Source organism: Podarcis melisellensis, assembly GCF_964234715.1.
Source record: "Podarcis melisellensis genome assembly, chromosome: 11".
NCBI lineage: Eukaryota > Metazoa > Chordata > Lepidosauria > Squamata > Lacertidae > Podarcis > Podarcis melisellensis.
Genome location: NC_138543.1, coordinates 24873271 through 24893414, shown reverse-complemented (window position 1 = coordinate 24893414; position 20144 = coordinate 24873271). Strand labels below are relative to the sequence as shown.

General features: G+C 40.2%; 1 protein-coding gene across 7 annotated transcripts in view; it reads left to right on the top strand.

Annotated features, from left to right (window-relative positions):
• Window positions 1-20144, top strand: part of PAM (peptidylglycine alpha-amidating monooxygenase) — a 119788-nt gene that overhangs the window by 3626 nt on the left and 96018 nt on the right. The window contains exon 1 of one of the 7 annotated variants that reach the window (XM_081930456.1): window positions 17344-17421. The exons of the other annotated variants lie outside the window; for them this stretch is intronic. The gene's annotated coding sequence lies outside the window, so the exon portion shown is untranslated. Of the gene's footprint in view, window positions 1-17343; window positions 17422-20144 lie in introns of those variants that run through there. 7 annotated transcript variants of the gene reach the window in all.

The following is a 20144-nucleotide window of genomic DNA, read 5'->3' as shown; positions in this document are numbered from 1 at the left end:
TTTGCCAGCATTGACTTAGTACTGAGGGGAATGGAAGGAGATTCACAGGAAAGCTGATGATATTTCAGAATTTATTATGAGTCAGGTGTGAACCTATGAGCCTATCAGTTGGGACAGTGGACTGGTAGAGAGTAAGGTACCTGGGAATTATAAGTCTTAAATGTGGAATATTGGAATTGGTCAGCTGGCTGCACTAAAAGGATTAGAGCAATAGGCTTTTGTGGTTTTTGGATCCTAAATAAGTGTTTGGGGAGAAAGGTATTTAGAAGGCTTGAATAAGGTGCTCAGCACAGCTTTGCTGTGGACTGGGCATTTTCTGCCTTTCTTGAGACATTTCCAAATCCAAGTTGTCATGGGAGCTCTTTATTGTTTGTTTGTTCATGCTGGGACATTATCTCGCTCAGTTCATGTAGAGCAAAAAAGAGGCAACAGCGCTAGCATACAACAGGAAATAATAATCCAGGATTGCCGAAAATGGCAACATGTTATTCTTAAATCTGTGTACACCTTTTGCAAAAATACACTCTTCCTCAGGGAGAGTATAACAACAAATCTATCTATTCTCATTTGCAATCTAAAGCATTTTAACATGAAATTACTGGCCATATAATGCTGCTCCTCCATTAACTATGAATCTGTTTGGCAGACCATGATGCATCTTTCAGATAGCAACTGTATTTGGTGGGCCATTTGCCTACATAATCTGGGTCTTGTGTGTTTTATGTGCCTGTTTGCCTTCTCCTCTGAACCGTTGCTCTGGCATGAGCAGGAGAAGTACAGTTAGTAAGCTGCAAGGCAGAGGGAGTAATAGACTGCTTGGAAAGCCTGCAGCCTTTCACTGAGAAGAAATGTTATCTGACTCATTAGCTGATCCTGGCAGATCTACTTTTGAATTTACAATGCTTTCCTGAACTCCGGTGGGTGCTGTCCACCAAGAATTGCCATAGCTCAACTTCTCTTCCTTTCTTTGGAAACAGTACATTTGAAGTATTTTAGAGTTCTCCTATTCTGAGTAATGCCATATGTTTCATAAAGGTTTAATTATCTGTATATTAAATTTGTTACTAACCAGCATAAAGTCACGGAGAGTATCTTACCGCCCTTGTGTGAGCATTACAAGTAACCGGTCTTCTTTCCAAGTTGGAAGCTGTAGAGGTTGGAGGGGGAGCCTCATCCTCCCAATGTTTGGACATCAGTCCAGTGGCGTAGCGTGGGGGTGCAGGGGGGCCGTCAGCACTGGGCGCAACATCTGGGGGTTGGGGTTACGGGTGCAAATCCATGGGTTAGGGGGCGCAAATCCACGGAATAGGGGGCGCAAATTACTTGTCTTGTCCCGGGTGCTGACAACCCACGCTACGCCACTGCATCAGTCCCTGTCTTCTCTCAGCTCTAAGATTGGGAGGAAAACTGAGAGTTCATTATCCAGTATGTCTTGCCATAGCTTGGACTAGCAAATGCACCACAATGCTTTCCTGTGGGAAAGACTGACTAAGCAATTATTTGGCTACTTGGAGGAGAGGTGCCTAGTGCACTGTGCTTCAGAGCAACCAAACTAACTAGAGCATGCAGATCTTTTTCTACATCTGTGCTAATAGGAAGGTGGATAGGAAGGCGTTCTTGGTTATTGCATCTGAGCACTCCCTCCCTGTTTCTCGTAAGGGGTTTCCTGGGAAGGCGGGGGCAGGAACCCGCTGATTGCCCTTTTTGATTTTATTAGAAGCACAGACAACCATTTTGGACCCCTTGTTATGTAACTTATTCTCTATGAATACTCTTTCTTTGACAAAGATTTTGTGCCCATTGGTGGTGGTTGGCATAAAATTTCATCAAATTCAATTAGTTTTACTATTGTCTGCTACAGTTTTTCTAATACTTGGATGTTTTTTGTTTTGGGCTTGGCATTCTAAACTGGAATCCTAGCTTCTTATCTATGACTTTTTTTAAGGTGATAGTTTGCATAATATAATATACACCCTTACCATTGACTTTGGCTAGCGTTATTAGCATCTCTGTTAATCAAGATGATGAATTCAACCTATTGGCTAAGCAGGTCACCTTGCGTTTAAGCAGATTCTCTTAGGCCATGCTAGTATTTTCATAAATATGTGCTAATAGGTCTATAAGACTTCTGTTTAGTGTTAAACGCTTAGAACTGAGTGCCACAGTGTTATAAAATCTGCATTCCACAACACACACTTTAAAACAGACTGTGTTAAGGAACTTTAGTTTGAAAGCAAATGTAATATAGATATTACAAAGTTGTATACCTTAACTGTGGCCAGCTCTGCAAGACCTCTCTGACATCAGAGCAAAACTAAGAATGAAATGCCTAATTCTGAGGTCATTAAATCTTCATTTGCTGCACATTTTCTGTCTGGAAGTTTTGGCTCTGAAGGCTTCTGTATTCTGAGCAATTAGTTACTCATTTTTGAAATGTTTATTTCAGGTATTTGGAACCTGTGGCCTTCCAGATGTTGGACTACAGCTGCATTCATACCTGTTTGGCACAGATGGGATTGGAGTTTTAATAGCATATGGAGGGCTGCAAGTTCCACATGCCTGGTTTAATTATTGTAAAGTAATTTAATCTCAGGATGGCCAAGCACTACTGTGATTGTCTCACAATCCCGTTGGGATTTGGTGAGTATAGCCTAAGAGTATTCAGAAAACATTGAGGGAAGTTTTTGGTGGCTAGGCATGTTCAGAAAATCCTCATTGAGGGAAGTTTTTGGTGGCTAGGCATGTTCAGAAAATCCTCATGGTTTTGTGAGCTTTACCAATTTACTCCACCACCATCCGGGCGGGATGCAAAGAGAGACTAACTAGGATAGGGAGAGAGTGCAGCTTCCTTTCCTGCTATCCCCTCCCTCTCTTAAGCCTTAAGAAAGTCAAAATAGGCTCATATTGGGGAGCAGGGGAATATAGCAGCGGGGGGGGGGGGAGGGAAATTGAAACAGCCAAATGCAAGTGACATGAAGAGTATAATTTTCTTCTTCTTCCTAAGGCTTGTGGGTTGGGATACAATCCAGATGGGTCCATTGCAGGAGCTGAAGCACATTTGCAGCCATAACATCTGCCAGCTACTTCCAGACTTTAGGGAGGCCTTTTCTGCCTGCTCATCCTCTTTTCCCCTAACTTTGAGTCCTTGAGGAAATGAAGATGCCTTAATAGATTGAGGAGGGTTGAATTGCGAGCCGGTGCAGGGCCAGTCAAGGAGGCCCTACTGTACCCGCCTCAGTTGAGCTCATCCTTTAACAATGAACAGGTGCTTGTATTGTTATGCATCCCTGACTGAATTATTGTGACACCCTAATTTAACCTGCTCTGTTATGTGAACAATTAGGTCTGCTCAGAACAGTATGTAACTAGAAAGGCAGCAATATTTCAAACAACTCATTCCTTAGTCATCAGCTAGTTTTGCTGGAAGGAGACTTTAAGGAGGCACCAGCCTTTCCTCTTAAGATCCTGCCAGAAAGCTCTGTTATAACAGCTGCTTCCTCCATTCCCCTTCTTTCTCAGTACAGTGGTACCTCGGGTTACAAGCGCTTCGGGTTACAAACGCTTGGGGTTACAAACTCTGCTAACCCAGAAATAGTACCTTGGGTTGAGAACTTTGCCCCAGGATGAGAATGGAAATCGCGTGGTGATGGTGCGGCAGCAGTGGGAGGCCCCGTTAATGAAAGCACACCTCAGCTTAAGAACAGTTTTGGGTTAAGAACAGACCTCCAGAATGAATTAAGTTCATAACCTGAGGTACCACTGTATTAGCATTTGGGACTAGTTTTGGCCCAAGGCTGTCAGTTGCTGATTGCTAGGCTTTTAGGTCTCATAAAAAGTGTTTTACCATATTTCGCTGTTTCTCATCCTATGGAACAAATGTGACTGCTAAGTGCTTTATGCACAATATGATTTGGTTTTCTTCAGTTTACTGAATATTTTACTGTCTCTAAAACAAAAGGTAAGGCAATAATTAGAGAGTGGAGTGATCTGTGTAGGTATCCAGCTGTGTAAATCTGTTGCTGGCCTGGCATTGTTGCTAGTCTTTGCTTGCCCTGGGGTAGTGTTCTTGCTTCTGATGTGCAAGGGTGTACAACTTCAGTCAGCTGTCAGCCTTGCAGCATCTGATTATTTCTGCCAATCTGATGTCAGTTTGAGGACGGGGAAAGTACTTACAAGAAGAAATGCTGTGACTTAAATATTACATGCTCCAGACAGGTGGAGAGGCAGTTATCTTTCAACCCCTGGAGCTCTTGTCAAGTTCCATTTTATATGGCTAACGGAGTTGCTCAACATGCATCCAGTACCTTAAAATATGCATGGGATGAATGTGTGTGTGAAGCTATGTTCTACAAAGGAACTCCCCTCACATGTTATATTGACATACTAGGAGGTCAAGTGGTAACAAAACTAGACTGGTCTCATGTTTTAAAAATCTAGTATATTGAACATCTGAATCCTTTGAGAGTTTGAAGTTTGACTTTTTAAAAAACCTCCAAAGTTGCAAGTATTAGTGTTTAATACAGAATATGTGCCGTATGTGGTTCTGTATCAAAATCTCACTTGACTCTGCAATTCTGGTGCTGAGACTATGGAAAGCAGCACCAGATATGGATTTCTCAAAAATCTTACTAGCTTTGTTCTAAAGTGCATCAGACTTCTTTATCCTTTGCCAAATTTTAGATTAGATTTTTAAATCTTCACCTCACCCTACCTTTTTATCAAACCTTTGTTGCTTGTGTAGCAGTCTGCTGTCATGTGGAAGCAAATCCCTGAACCCGTTAGTCGCCCCTCCTCAGTTGACGATTTCTAGTTTAATCTCTTTCTTGCGGCTATTGCCATGTTAGGCTAATCATAGCTTTGCATGAAATTACAACTTTATGGCATGAATATCCTTGCTGTTGTTAGGTTTAATGATATGATATATTTATATATTGCTTTTTTTAGGCCTCCTAGGCCTCCAAAGCAGTGAGCAGCCTATTGAACAGCATGTTAATACAACATGTTAATACAACGAAAGATGGAATAAAAGTAAAGCAAACCAACCATTGAAACAATATATGGATATTATTATTATTATTAACTACTTATAATAAAACTTTTTTTTACTATAAACTCTTTAGTATAAGATAGATGGCATTTCTTGCTGGAAGCAGTTTCTGTGCATAGTTTGTTTTCCAATACATGTTTAAAACTTTGCAGGACTATTTGTAAAAGCAGCTATTGTGTTCTCTTGCCAGTTTACACAACAACTTTATTTGTACTGCTTTTCCTTGAAGAAATTTATAACCCTCTGGATGTTGCTGGACTATGACTCCAGCCATCCCTGACAGGGCGGTTTACAGTATAAAAATACATAACATGATAAACAAAACAATCTCTCCAAACTCCCAGTTTAAAAGGCCATAGGTTAGCTAATTAAACAAAGGCCTGGGAGAAGAGGAATGGTTTTGCCTGGCACCTAAAGCTATGTAACGCATCAGACAAGCGTTCCTGGGGAGACCATTTCACAAATGGGGAGCCTACACAGAAAAGGCCAATTCTTGTGTTGCCACGCTTTGAACCTCTTGTGGAAGAGGCACATGAAGAAGGACCTCAAATAATGAGTGCAGGGTCCGGGTCAGTTCATATTGGGAGATGTGGTCCTTCAAGGCAGGGGTGCACAGTACAGGCCTGTGGCTTAAGGTTTACTCCTACAAAGGTATACCCCTGTCAGTTGAATATTTCGTGATATCCAGCAAATAAAAAAAATCAAGTAGGGGATCTCCCACATCTCTTGAATCTGTCTTGATATTTGTTTGGATGCTTCAATGGTGGACCTTATTGCCTTATGACCAAGTAAATATGTATTTGTACATTTCTTTTTTCTTAACTATGAATGCTTAGTATTTGTTAGATATTATATATCAAGTCAGCTTCAAAATGGAAGGCTGGGTCTTGACAAGGAAAAATTACTTGTGTGTTACTGGGACCAGTGTTTACAAGCAATAAAATTCATGTGGGTATTGTGCTATATTCAGGTGCAGACACTAATCTTCAGAATTTTGCTTTAACTGCAGTATTTGTCTATTGAGATTATATATCTCTTCTGCTAATATTGGGATGTGATCATAATGACTAAGCACATACTTGTTGGCCTTGTAGGATAAGTATTTTGCTGTTTCTCAACTGTTTTTCAACTCTGGCTATCCTTCTAAATTTTCTCTACAGTTTGTGTTTCCCAAACAAATACTAATAACCTGTTTCATGATCCTTGTACACAGTGATGCATATATAGACTGTTGCTGCACTCTGTACTCCCATCAGAATCGCTATTGGGAAGGCTGGAGGGAACATGGTTTTACATGGTGGTGCATGTGTATGGCCATTCTCATTGTCAATTCTGGTTAAACCACCTGCATGTGGCCTGCTTCCCACTGATCTCTGCATGTTGCTCTGAGGAAGAAAATGACTGTCTACATTTGTATTAAATTCTGGAAGTTGCTAAGTATAGAACACGAATGCCCAACCTGTGGTTCCACAGATGATGTTGGACTTCAGCCGTTGGCATCCCTCACCATCAGCTGTGCTGGCTGGGTTGGTTGGGAGTTGGAAGCAATAACTGCACGGTCACAGGTGAGAAACCCTAGTCTAGAGTGAGGAGCTTTTTGTTTTCCATTCCAGTTAAGAAACTTTTGGAAAGGTCAGATCCCTTGAGCAGGCTGCTTAAGTCATCACCGTTTTGGGTAACGTTTGAAATTTGCCAGGCGCCAGGGGCATTTTGTACCTGGTTTTCAGCCACTTGTAACTAAGTGAAGATGCCTGGGTGCCAGGATGACACCTGGCATCTCCACCATCTAGGGGTGCATGCCTGGGGATCCTTGGATCTTGCCTGATTTTGGACGCTAGAAACACAGCCTGTAGAACTTTATCTGTTATATTTTATCTGCACAATCAGAATGAATTTCAGGAACCAAAAAGTCGCATTTTGTTTTGGCAACTTTAACTCTGGTTGAAGGAGCCATTTGGCACCTAGCTTCTATATCATGAGTTTCTAACAATGGGGGCAGGGTCTTCCAAGCAGTTGCATAAAAAAACCTGACCATCTAGTCATATGCCATTTTCTGTTAACACGGGGGTGGAATAAATTTTGAAATTCTATTGTGAAAAATGCTAGTTTCCTTTGGTAGAGGGAGCAGACAAAATGGTCTGTACTTTAGGGAAGAACAACAACAACGAAATAATAATGACAGTAGCATAATAAAGCATTTCAGCTGTTAAACCTGTTTGTGGATAATTGAGATTCTCCAACCTAGACAATTGCTGGGCAGGTGGCTGTTCCAGTACTGTTTGATCAGATACGTACGTTATATATTTTGTTCCACCCTTTATTCAAATAACTCAAGAGTAGTGAAGAAGATACAATGGGGGAAAATTCTATCTTTTTATCTGTACCTGTAGAGAAGTAGTAGCTAACTCACAGTGTGGGTCAAATCCAGTCCCTACAAACCTTTATTGGGCTCAATAAGTTCCTGACAAATTTGAATCAATATACAGTGGTGCCTCAGGTTACATACGCTTCAGGTTACGGACTCGGCTAACCCAGAAATCATGCTTCAGGTTAAGAACTTTGCTTCAGGATGAGAACAGAAATTGTGCTGCGGCGGCAGCAGGAGGCCCCATTAGCTAAAGTGGTGCTTCAGGTTAAGAACAGTTTCAAGTTAAGAACGGACCTCCGGAACGAATTAAGTACTTAACCCGAGGTACCACTGTATCTTTAAATTTGCTCATTTTCATGTATAAGGATGAGATTGTGTATATTTCCTAATACATTTTAGTGGAAAGGGACCTTTTTATTTTCACAAACTTTATAAAGAGTCCACTCATTTCTAGTGTGTTATATATTTATTTCAAAATGCCTCAGGCATTATTGAATTGAAGGGCGGTGTATTCTTAGTTGCAATAACCACATTTCTCATGTTAACATAGTTTGTTGTAATATATTGTGCATTAAAAAATCAAGCAGGGTTACAACAGATTAAAACCATGCACTTTCCCCCAGGCATTTGTTTAATTGTGATGAGTTATCGTCACCCATATATGGCTGATGTTTTGCTGTTGTTGATGCAATTCTTGAGGTTACTGTTTTTATTAATGTAGGCTGGGGGTTCCATTTTTTGGACCAAATGCTGCATTTCCTAGTGAGCAACCTTCTGGGGACCAAGTGATGAGTGATGTGTACAATGGGCTGCATCCCACCCTCACAAAAGCCAGAGATTTCTGCAACATTTCCTCACACCTTGCAAAGTAAAAATAAAAATAAAATGAATTATTATGAAAATAAGATATATATAGGCGGGGTGTGTGCGTGCCAAATATCCTCACTCAGGGTGCCATATTACTAAAATCTGCCCCTGTGGTTATATTCCAACCTAGCAACAGTACTGGAGGACGTTGTAGATTGGGGCCAGCAAGGAACATGATGTGGGGTGCATATGGAGGTCTAGTGTCAGGAAGGCGAACTGGACCTGGCCAGCAGACCTGATCTTTATCTTCTACATACATGGATCCTCCTTCCCCTCAGGACTGCCCACCTGTTACTCACGTAACATGACAATGATGTTGGATTACCCAGTTTTGCCTACGTGCTTGGAAGTCAAACTGTGTAGGCAATGGCATCCCATTTTACAAACCGTGATGAGCAGCTGATTGTCAGGGCTTGCAAAGTACTGTGCAAGGGGCTTTGGGGGTGCTTGCAAAAAACCCTTTGGCCTGGCCATGTCTTTATCAGCCTCACACCTGACATCATGCACGGCATCGGTTGAAGGGCTGTTGGGTGTGGTTTGGCCAAAAGGTTCTGGACAGAAGTGTGCTGGCTTAGAGATTCTTTCCCTCTGGCCTAATGTGAAGAAGTGCCTGAAAATTGCATTTGAGCAGCCATTTGGGACTTGCTGACAGTTAGTTGGCTTCAGGAGCAATGTAACTCTTACCTCATGGCTGTAATTAAAAGTAGGGTCGTGATCTTAACATTCATAGTTTGCATTTGATGAATGTTTAAAGAGACCTTTCATGTAAATAGAGTAATTTCTTCCCAGTCCTAAAGTCTGAATAATTTTGCTTGTTTTCTATTCTTAATAACAATGGGCATGTATGGGAGAATGCTGTTTTGAATGCTTACTTCCATATTGGAGGTGCCAAATCTGTTAGAGCAACTTCAAAGCTCAGTCCTGGAAACTGCAGGAGATGGAAAGAAAGACAGGGCACATACATTATGCTTGCATTCCTACTGAGTAAAATTGAGAATTGGCACTTTGGCTTACTTTTAACTATGTGCAACAGGGCATAGAATGCCTGCCAGATACAGCATATGCAGATTATACTGACTTTGTGGGTATTAATAGAGAAAAGTTGAGATAAGGTTTTGCCTGAAGCCTTCTTCCTGCTGTTTCTGAAATTCACTCCAAGAAAATTCACTCCAAATGTCAGAAAACACTTCTGGGTTGATACCAATGCTATGCAGCAATGTTGCTTCTTTATTCAAATATCCTTAGCTGCTTAGAAAATATCTGAGACTAGTTAGTACTGTTGCCTCTGCAGCAGTTTACTTATTTTAGTAAAACTGAAGTGGATATATCTGTGCATTTGTTCTTAGAATCATAAAATCATCAAATGGTAGAATTTAGAATTGGAAGGGACTCTGAGGCTCATCTGGTCCAAACCCTTGCAATGCAGGAATCTCAACTAGATCATCCATGACAGATGGCCATCCAACCTCTGTTTAAAAACTTCCAAGAAAGGAGAGTCCACCACCTCTTATGGGAGTCTGTTCCACTGCCAAACAGTTCTTACTGTCAGAAAGGGCTTCCTGATGTTTAGTCGGAATCTCCTTTCTTGTAACTTGAATTCATTGGTTTAAGTCCTAGCCTCCGGAAGAGGAGAAAAAAAGCTTGCTCCATTCTCCATGTGACAGCTCTTAAGATATTTGAAGTTGACTTTCATATCTTCTCTCAGCCCCCTCTGTACTAGGCTAAGCATACCACATTTCCTCAACTGCTCCTCATAAGGCTTGGTTTCTAGACCTTTATTATCTTGGTCTCCTTCCTTTGCACACATTCTAGCATGTTCAATATTCTTCTTAGATTGTGGTGCCCAGAACTGGACGTAGTACTCCAGGTGTGGTCTGACCAAAGCCAAAAAGACTGGGAATTCCCTGATTTGAACATTGTACTTCTGTTGATGCAACTTAGAATAGTGTTAGCTTTTTTGTTGTTGCTGCTGCATCACACTATCACACTCATGTTAAGCTTGTAGTCTACTAAGGCCCCTAGATCCTTTTCACACCTACGACTGGCAAGCCAGCTGCCCTCCATCTTATATTTGTGCAGCTGGTTCTTCCTGCCTGTCCTTGTTGAAATTCATTTTGTTAGTTTTGGCCAGTTCTGCACCTATACTTAAATAACCTGATTTGCAGTTTCCATTTTAAAAGAAACAGAAATATAAACAGCATCGCAACAAGAGTTGAGAATATGTTCAGATGTCCTTAGAGGTTCTGCCCTAGAATTTATCCCGGGACATTTAAGGAACACGTGGTACAGTCTGCACCTCATCTTCGGTGATAATCCAGTTACAGTTCTATTTCTGGATTGTGTTACGAGCAAGTTGGTACCTCATTAAAGAGGTGTGACTTCCTCACAGTATATTACTTGTGCTGCTTGAACAGACACTTGAGCAGCACTGTCCCCTGCAATCTTGCTATTATCAAACTCTAGTAGGTGCCCTCTAGAGCTAAGTTCTCAGTCTTCAGATATATAACCCTCTTATAAAAATACTCTCCCGCTGCGGCAGGTTTACAGGTGCAACACAGTCCAAATAAACAAAAATAAAGCACAGATAAACATTCTAGGTCCAAAATGTGAGCCATAGACAAGGTCAGGCAACAGAGGTTAGTCAATGTGACCTAGGAAGTTCTGTTTAGATACTGCACAGCAAGGAGGAGGAGGCCCTAGCACCAGGAGCCAGAAACTGGTATGGTTTCCACCAACTGAAAGTTCAAGAAGGATACCTTATACTCTGGCCTTCTAGACCAGTGTTTTTCAACCACTGTTGCCTGGTGTGCCGTGGGAAAAATTGAAAAATTCGAAAGATTTTTTTTAAAAAGTCAAATTTTCGCCCACTAGGCGGGCGCCGGACTGTGTCCTGGGTATGGGGGGTGGGGTTTTTGACCCCACCGTTGGCCAGCAGGGGCGCCGATTGGTGCTCCTCAGGGGGACACCCTCCACTTTTCTGATGTCCGAGCTGTGATTGGTCCAGACTCCAGCCTGGACCTATCACAGTAGGACATCATCTTCCGACTTCCTTCCCGCCCGAGCACAGTGTGCGCAGCAGTGGAGAGAAGACGTCGCGACTCGAGTCACCAGGAGGACCGGAGCAGGAGGAGATATTTCTGTTTACTTACTATTTCATAATAAAGTAATTATAAAATACTTTCTTTGTGTTTATTTGATTCCTATTCAAGAGAATTACTTTATATATAGTCAATAGAGGCACAGAGTTAATTTTTTTAACATTTTCTAATGGTGGTGTGCCTCGTGATTTTTTTCATGAAACAAGTGTGCCTTTGCCCAAAAAAGGTTGAAAAACACTGTTCTAGACCATCCCTTGACCCAGCTGCTGGTAGTGAAAATGAGTAAGAGATCACTCATCAGGTGATCTCTTACTCATGAGCTGAGCAACTACTCTGGATCCATCGATGCATGCTATGTTGTTGCTCTTTAGCATTGACCTTGGGGACAGGGTGGCTCTACCTGCTCCTCTGACAGCTCCAAGGGTTCTTCACCAGACCTCTCCCTAGAGGGCTCTTGAAGGGGATCCTCAGCATGGGTTCCCTGCTTGCTCCTCAAAGTCCTTGACCTCTGCGGTAACTGTTTCATCCTCTGAGAACTCCTTGTCTGGTCCCAGGTTAGAGCCAGGCAAGATACCTGCTTGAAATTGCAGATTTGGATAAGTAAATTCTACCTTAGTATAATGCTGTTTGGACCTAAGTATATGATTTTTGGGGGGAGGAGTTTCATGAATTTTGGATATTGGAGGCTTCTACAGAACCATGTTGTTGTTCTAGGCTGGTAGTGTTGAGGGGCAAAACTGTCTGCATGCATTTTAAAAGGCTGAAATAAAGCTTGTGAATTACATGTCTTAAAGAGTTTGTAAGTTGTAAAATAAATGGTAACTTTGCCCGCCTTTTAAAGCTTGGGATAAAGACAATGCTGTAAGACTGGTAACATTTTACACAGGTCTATGTTAATGTAAGCTGCCTTGAGAAGCCTATATAGTCTTGAAGGCACTATAGGAAAATAGATGGAATAAATACATGTTTTAAGGGACTTGCATATGATACAGCAGCTTCCTAAACCTTTGGCCAATAGCTCGTTCAGCAAATACTTTTTGTCACAAGTGTTTTATACTTGTTGGCTTTCTTGGTCTAGTGGTTGTAGCTCTTAGTGTTCTTAGGAATACCTATTTGGCTGCATAGAGGGTAGAAAAATAAAGTCTTGTATACTCTGTTTTGTGTAGCATGCTAATTAATTATATGCAATTTTTAAAAGAGTGAGTCATAAGTTAATTCATATCTCTGTACCAAACCAATGTATTTGCTCTTACTTATGAAAAGCATGCATATTCATCTTTCCAGTTGGCTACCAAAACAGGAATATATAATTTTCCCAATTAAAGTTAATTGCACAATACTGAAAACTCATTAATTCCTATCTATGGTAATACGTATTGTTAATTTATATCAGAGAATCATAAAACAAGCTGGGCTGGGGGAAAGTGTGCGCATACACATGCTTGAGCACACAACTCTTTCTTTATTCTGGTTTATGCATTTGGGACTATTAATGCAATAACAATACTGTCACTGCTTGCCAACCTGTCTTCTAATAGCATGTGATTAGCTATTAGTTTTTAGATTAGCTCATACGTAAAGCTAGAACTTTTATTCTTTGTTCTTGCGTCAAAGCATTATCTATGTGCTCCTTGGAAGGTACTGTTCTTTAAGAATGAAGCTGCTTTATTTATATTTGAGGACTTAATAAGAACAGCTTGTTACTTTTGAGGACTTAGAATATTCATTTGCAGGATACCATTTATGGCCACTTCTGGTCTGAAATTCATAATGTTGGAAGAATCCATGTCCATGTTTATGTGCAACTGGGGATGATTTGCATGTTAGCTTTATGAAACACTGTAATCAGCCACCCCTTCCCCTCCACATTCCCCTCTAAAAGAAAGGAGCAAGCACTTTTTGCTGGCGACCTATGACTGGACATCACTTCCAAGTGCAAGTTCTCTCATCTCTCACCTAGATTGGTGTTTGCAAGCAAATTGCCCAGCCACTGCTTCAGTTGCTCTCTCACCCTGCAATGGAACAGTTCATTTTCGATCTGTTGTCTCCAAAGCTGCTTTTGCCCAAGGCAAGTAAGAGGACACCTCTTTGCAGTAGCTTGTGAGAAGCTGTCATAATGTGCATCCCAGTCATTTGGATCCGTATCAAAACCTGCAGCGCAATGTTTGAAAGACATTGGTCACCAAATCGCAACAGTCTTAGTAATTCTGACTGGGGTAGTCAATGGGGTGTTTTCTGTTTGTATAATTTTGACCATTTGTATAGTATAGTATTAAAGATCACTTCTCTGTGTGGTTTAGTTGCTTTAATGTTTTATAGTTTTGAGGAAATTATAGCCGTTTTTCATTATCAAACAGAGTTTGACATCAAGAAGTTAAAGGAAGAGAAGACACACTTTGATCTGTAGCTTTTATCAGTACCAAAGGGTCAACTCAAAACTAACATGAGCATGCAGATGACAGCTAGTTTTCCTATCAGTGCAAAGTATATACGTATATCAGAAGCAACTGTAATGAAATACACACATTCCAAAAAACACCAATTTCCTTTCTCCCAAATGTTGCCTTATTCTGTTGAAGGTTTAACATTCAAAATCTAACCAACCAGTTGTCAATAAGCCTGTTCTTGCATATCCCTTAAGGTTCAAAATAATAAAACAATGACAATGACTATTGTAGCACCTTCTGATTTTACACTTCTCCACGAAGAGTTGTTGAGATATATGTTCTAAACACAAGTTTGGGTGACTTATGATTGCTATTGAAATGGATAGATTCTTTAAAAAAAAATTCCCTGCGTTAGTTTGATGTAATCTTTCCACTTAAAATTCTTTTGGGAGAAAGAAAAAGTAGCTAATTATCGGTAATATATATAGAGAGAGCTGCTTATTACAGTAACTATTGTAGTCAATTTATAGAGAGCACAATTGATCCAATTAAACAGCCGTGCTACTGACTTGTGGCTGAAGTTATGGAATGCTGCCGCAGCAGCTATAGAGTTGGAACTAAATAGGTACTTAGAGTCTCTGACTACTACACAATTTTATTTGTATGGCACCTTTCTATAGTTCAAACCATGCTCACGGCATTTTTCAGCATGGAAAAAATACATAATTACAATGTAACAAAAGTAGTCATAATAAATAAAACATCAAAAAGTACACAGCAAATATAAAACTAAAGATCAAAAATAAAGATACAAAAAATAACATCAACAACAGCAGCAAATGCGTGCCCCCCCCACTGCCCCCCCATACCCCAGCCCAAGCGTTTGTTCAGCAGCCTGAGCTTTTGTAACTGGAGTCAGGCAGGGACCTGCCCCCTCAGGTGGTGGGGAAAGCCTGCAAGGCAGAGAGCAGGTTTTCCAGGACTCACAGCCCAGATGGTCATCTCTCTATATAAGATTCTATTGTCTAACATCTTGTAAGATGAAAGAAAATGTACTCTTTGCTGGTCATGAAAAAGAATTTGTTTAATAAATAACATATGTGTTTGTATCTGTTGTTCCTTCTGGTTAATGTATAATATATATTTAAGTTTCAAAAGCTTTGATAAATCCGTTGCTTACGTAAAATGACAGCAGTATTTGTATCAATGTAAAATGTTGGTCATGCAATAGTGGACAGTTTTTCTACTCAAGGAAGAGGAATCCTCCATGACCACTGGCTAATTTTAGTATTTTAGACCACAGAGCCTAGGACTTGCCGATCAGAAGGTCGGCAGTTCGAATCCCCGTGATAGGGTGAGCTCCCGTTGCTCGGTCCCTGCTCCTGTCAACCTAGCTGTTCGAAAGCATGTCAAAGTGCAAGTAGATAAATAGGTACCGCTCTGGCGGGAAGGCAAACGGCATTTCCGTGCGCTGCTCTGGTTCGCCAGAAGCGGCTTAGTCATGGTGGCCACATGACCCGGAAGCTGTACGCCGGCTCCCTCTGCCAATAAAGCGAGATGAGCGCCGCAACCCCAGAGTCGGCCACAACTGGGCCTAATGGTCAGGGGTCCCTGTACCTTTACCTAACAAGGAACTAACTTGCTGATTTTGTATTTTAGTTTAACTTTATCAAATCTGAACTGATATATGAAGTCCTGGCATGGTTGCAAATTTTAGGAATCATTATTGATCAAGTAATTGTGTGAGCTAGCTGAACAGTGGTGGCAGGGAGAGGAACTATACAAAGACCATTTTTAAAAATCTGTTAGTAGATGGAACTACTTATTCCATCTCTTTAATGATGAATCTGAGGCCTTTTCCTAAACTGGGAATTAAGTCTGGGAACAGATGGACAAGTTCATCCCACTTCTCAACTGTTCATTCAATATCTGACTTTTCATAAGTATGAGAGGCAGAGGAGGTATTATGAACCAGAAGACCAGTTCTGTCAGCTTTTGTGTGTTTCCATTTGTTACACATTTTTAATGAAGACTTATTTGTCTTGCCGGTCCAAAGTCTATAAAGATCGCTCTCTCATATACCCATAATGAACGCATCAATCATTCTCTTAGTCTTAACAGAAGATGCTCCATACTTTTGACCATCTTTTCCAAGCTTGCCACACCATATCCTATATCTGTTCCAAAAAGTGTTGCATCTTTATCACTAATGAACTACATTTCAGATAACCCAGCCTCCAGGTTGTGTTCCTGTTCATTTATTCAGCCTTTATCTAATTCTGTCTTGGGTATGTATGTATTCCTTTTCCAGCCTCTCTCAAACTGCTTGCCAGATGGTTGGTATCCTTAAGCACAGTATCTGAGCAGACACCAAGAGGTTAAACTGCAGAGCATCTACCGTATATGATAGGTATGCTGTTTGCAGCCAGACTGGGTGGTAAACTTTAGTTACTGTTTGCATGCATTTATACATGAGCAATCATAACACAGAGCAGTTTCGGCACCAGAGGAATGGTTCATAAAATAGTGTTTGGTTTTTTTATGCTCTGAATATGACTTTGATTTGAAATCATGCTCCTGCATGTTAAAAATCAGCTGCAGAAGATACCTTTTCCAAAAGAACTGGGCATACCTGTGCATGTTTTCTTAAAGAAGACATGCTGGTATCTCCAGATATAATTCCCGAAATACTCTATGGCTCAAATCTTGGCATAACAAAGGAAGTCTCGACATAAGAAAAATCCTTTGTTGTGGTACATGACTGACAGGAGATCTTGTAGAAATTTTTGCTTCATAAATCTTACTATACAGGTTCCTCTTGATCATGTTACTATGTCATTTCACATTTCTCCCTCATTACCTTGAGCTTTGTCCTTTAAGTGATGTATTTCCATACACACAAGGCAACAGTTAGGTGGAAAGATAAATAATAATGTAGCAAATACAGTCTTTTGCATCCTAATTTACTAACATGTGACCTCTGAATTAATGCTAATCAAGCAAATAAATAACATTTTGCAGTCTGCTTTACAACGCACAACCTCTAAATGAGTTTTTCTTTTTTGTGTTGTTCACAAATCAGTGTCCAGTTCATTTTTGTTTTTGAAGCCCTCCACATAGTAACAACTCCCCCTTCCCTTGTTTGCGTGCAAACAACAACACAGATTGGCCTAATAGAAAACGCAATTGAGGAACCCTTACAACATTTCTGCCCCCAACAGTATCATTATTTGGCTTGCATGTTACACAGAACTTGAAGATGTCAGGAGGATATCAGCAATGGATTTGGGCGATGACACTTGTTGTTGTTAAAAGTCACATCTGAATTAATAGATTCAGGATTCATTGAGCTCTCTCAAATTGGTGTCGCATTCACTGCATTTCTGACAACCTTCATTTCCTACTTAGCAAATCGAAACCCAGTAGCCAGAGCCCTGGGAAGTTGTTAAAGCAATTAAAGGCTTCTGTCCCTCAGCACATTGCTTGGTTACCATGGTATCCTCTGCCTCCAAGCCTTTCCTGATGATGTCAGTATGCATAACAGGGGTTATTCACAGCATCTACGTGAAGATGATTCACCCTTTCGGAAAAATCATAAGCCCTTTCCAAAACGCTCTTCTGCTTACTGTTGTGTGAAACGTATAGGTGCAACAGGTAAGTGCTTTACTTCATATCAAATGACTTTAAAATCACAATGTGCTCTGAAGGAAAGGGCTCACCCTATCTTTCAAAAGCCTTGTTACAAGCAAATAAAAAATAAGTAGGAGAGTAAGCCTAAAACAAAGGTCTGGGAAGTCCAGTGTGGCTTTTTTCCTTTCTGTAGAAAAATAAATGAGCATTCTCTGTATGAACTATTCACTTTAAGACAGTAGGTGTCGCCTTGAGTAATGTACTGTACTCCCTAAATCAAGGGCTTCAGCTTATATGAAAATGAAATATAACATCCCTTTCTATAGAATATATTGTGTATAAATAAAAGTATATTATTATCCTAACTTCAAATGTACTTTGCTGATATTTACAGATCTGCAGAGTTCATTGTGGGAGGGGTGGGAAGCTGATGCAGCACAGCAGCCAAGAGGTATTAATTATGAGCCACAAGTCTCTGGTTTAAATCTCAATTCAATTTCAGGGAAAGCTCTCTCGCTCAACCTTCTCTCACTGGCCTACTTTAGATGATGGTCATTTTACTGAAAATTATGTCTAAATTGTTTTTAGAACTTTGGGTGGTGGTGGAGGAATAATGGATGAAGACACACAAATATGACACAGCACTGATGATTATGTAGTGACAGTAAACGGTGGCTTCATATTTGTCTGTGGTTAATAAAAAATTTAGAATCTCAGAAAATTGCAGCAAGAGTTTATGAAGCAGATTCAATCATATTCATTTTGAACTTAGTTGGATCTCTGGGGTGTTTTATTCTCCCATTAAAGGTGCTTACAGTAATTAGTACGTTTTGGCTAGAAAGAGAACATTATCACAGTGACTGTTGAAGGATAAGTTGGTTATTATCTTGTAGATGTTTGGGTTCAGGGTAGAAATGTTCCGGGCCTACTAATACTCTTGCCATTTCATGGTCGTCTTGATCACATTGTTTACCCTCTGTGTTTTTATATATCTGAAAATAATCCTTAGGGCATCTGAGCAAGTGGGCTCTAGTTTGTGAAACCATATCCCCCAATAATGTTAAGTTGGACTTAAAGTGTCATAAGACTCTTTGTTTCAAAACTTTATATTTTGCCACAGCTCAAACGATGAAAGAAACATGCTCAGAAAAAATAATATAATGTGACTAATATAATGCTAAAATCAGACATTTCCCCTGGTATTTTTAATACTGATTACCAAGCTTGTATCAATTAAGTGATAAAGTCAGAAAGGGAAGCCTTTGCAGCTTATGCTTCAAATACTGTGGCTTTAACATTAGCTTCAGCGTTATTCATCTTTCAAAACAAAGCACACAGATGGGTTAGGGTTGCTTTTCATTCTAGAGCTTGTTAGCGTGGACATAGATTAAATCTTCGACTGCCTCATTAAAAATAAAAAAACCTTTCACAGCATCTGTCTTATTTCTAATAGATTTATTACTAAGAGGGAGATGTTTAGTCTTTAAAATCAATTAAGGTTCCTCGCTCATCTGCCTACTGATTCTTTAGCTCTGTGGAAAAAGGTCTTTTTCAAATTATCTTTGAAAGACTTAAGGAACTGATTCTTAACCTACAACAGATTTTAAGCTTTAAATGTCACACAAATGCCAGGAAGTCTACACATACTGTAAGGGAGGTGGTTGCACACCAAATAAGTTGTTGCATCAGTTCTTACATATGTATGTATTTAAGGTATTTGTGTAGTGCACTTCATACAAATAAATCTCAGGAAGTTTAAAAATAAAATAAAAAATACTTTTTTTCTTAAACCATTCCCTGCTTGAAGTGTCAGTTTTCATCACTTCTGCACATTATGTTGGCTATGTGTAAGTGTTCATAATGGTGACTGGCAGGGGTAGAGAATTAAATACGTAGGCATCAGAGCTGGCACGTAATACCAGGTGCTATGGGTAAAACTGAAAGAACTTATATTTGTCAGCTTGTACACATATCCAATGTTAGTTATACTTGGAGTAGACCCAATGAAATCAGCGGAGTTAAGTAACTTAAATACATTTATTTCAATGGCTCTACTCTCTGTGACATGTGACCAGCGTTCAAAATTCACCAGGTGCCAGGCGCATTTTGCACCTGACTATTGGCCATTTGTGACCAAGCAAAGATACCTGGGCATCTGGATAGCACCTCCACTATCTGGAGGTATTGGAGGTATGTGCTTGGAGATCCTTGGATCTTGACTGTTTTCACACACTAGAAACACATACTGTAGAATTCTGTTATATTTTATCTGCACAGTCAGAATGAATTTCAGGAACCAAAACGTTGTATTGAAAAATACGACTTTTGAGTTGTCTGGCCTCAAAATGGCAACTAGGCATTTTGTTTTGGCAACTGTAACCCTGGTGGAAGGAGCCATTTGGCACCTAGCTTATATATCTGAGTTTCAAACTCTACATTTGAGTGACGTTCAGCTAAGTTGTATTTTGCTTGGTCTGTGCCAACTTAAAACACTAAGGCTGAAGAACTTTGATGGAGCAGAAGAGCAGGATATTGCTGGTACCTGGAGGCAGGGGAAATTGCAATTATCTCTGCATCTGCTTCCCCCCCTTTTATATGGGTTATATCTGTGTGGTCCCCTCCCCTTTTATATAGGTTAATAAATAGGCGCTAATACTGTTGAGCAGCTGCTCTTAATTATAATGTGTAGAAGTGAATCCATAGTTTACTCATGACTAAGTTTCTCAAGTTTAACAGGTTTCTATCTT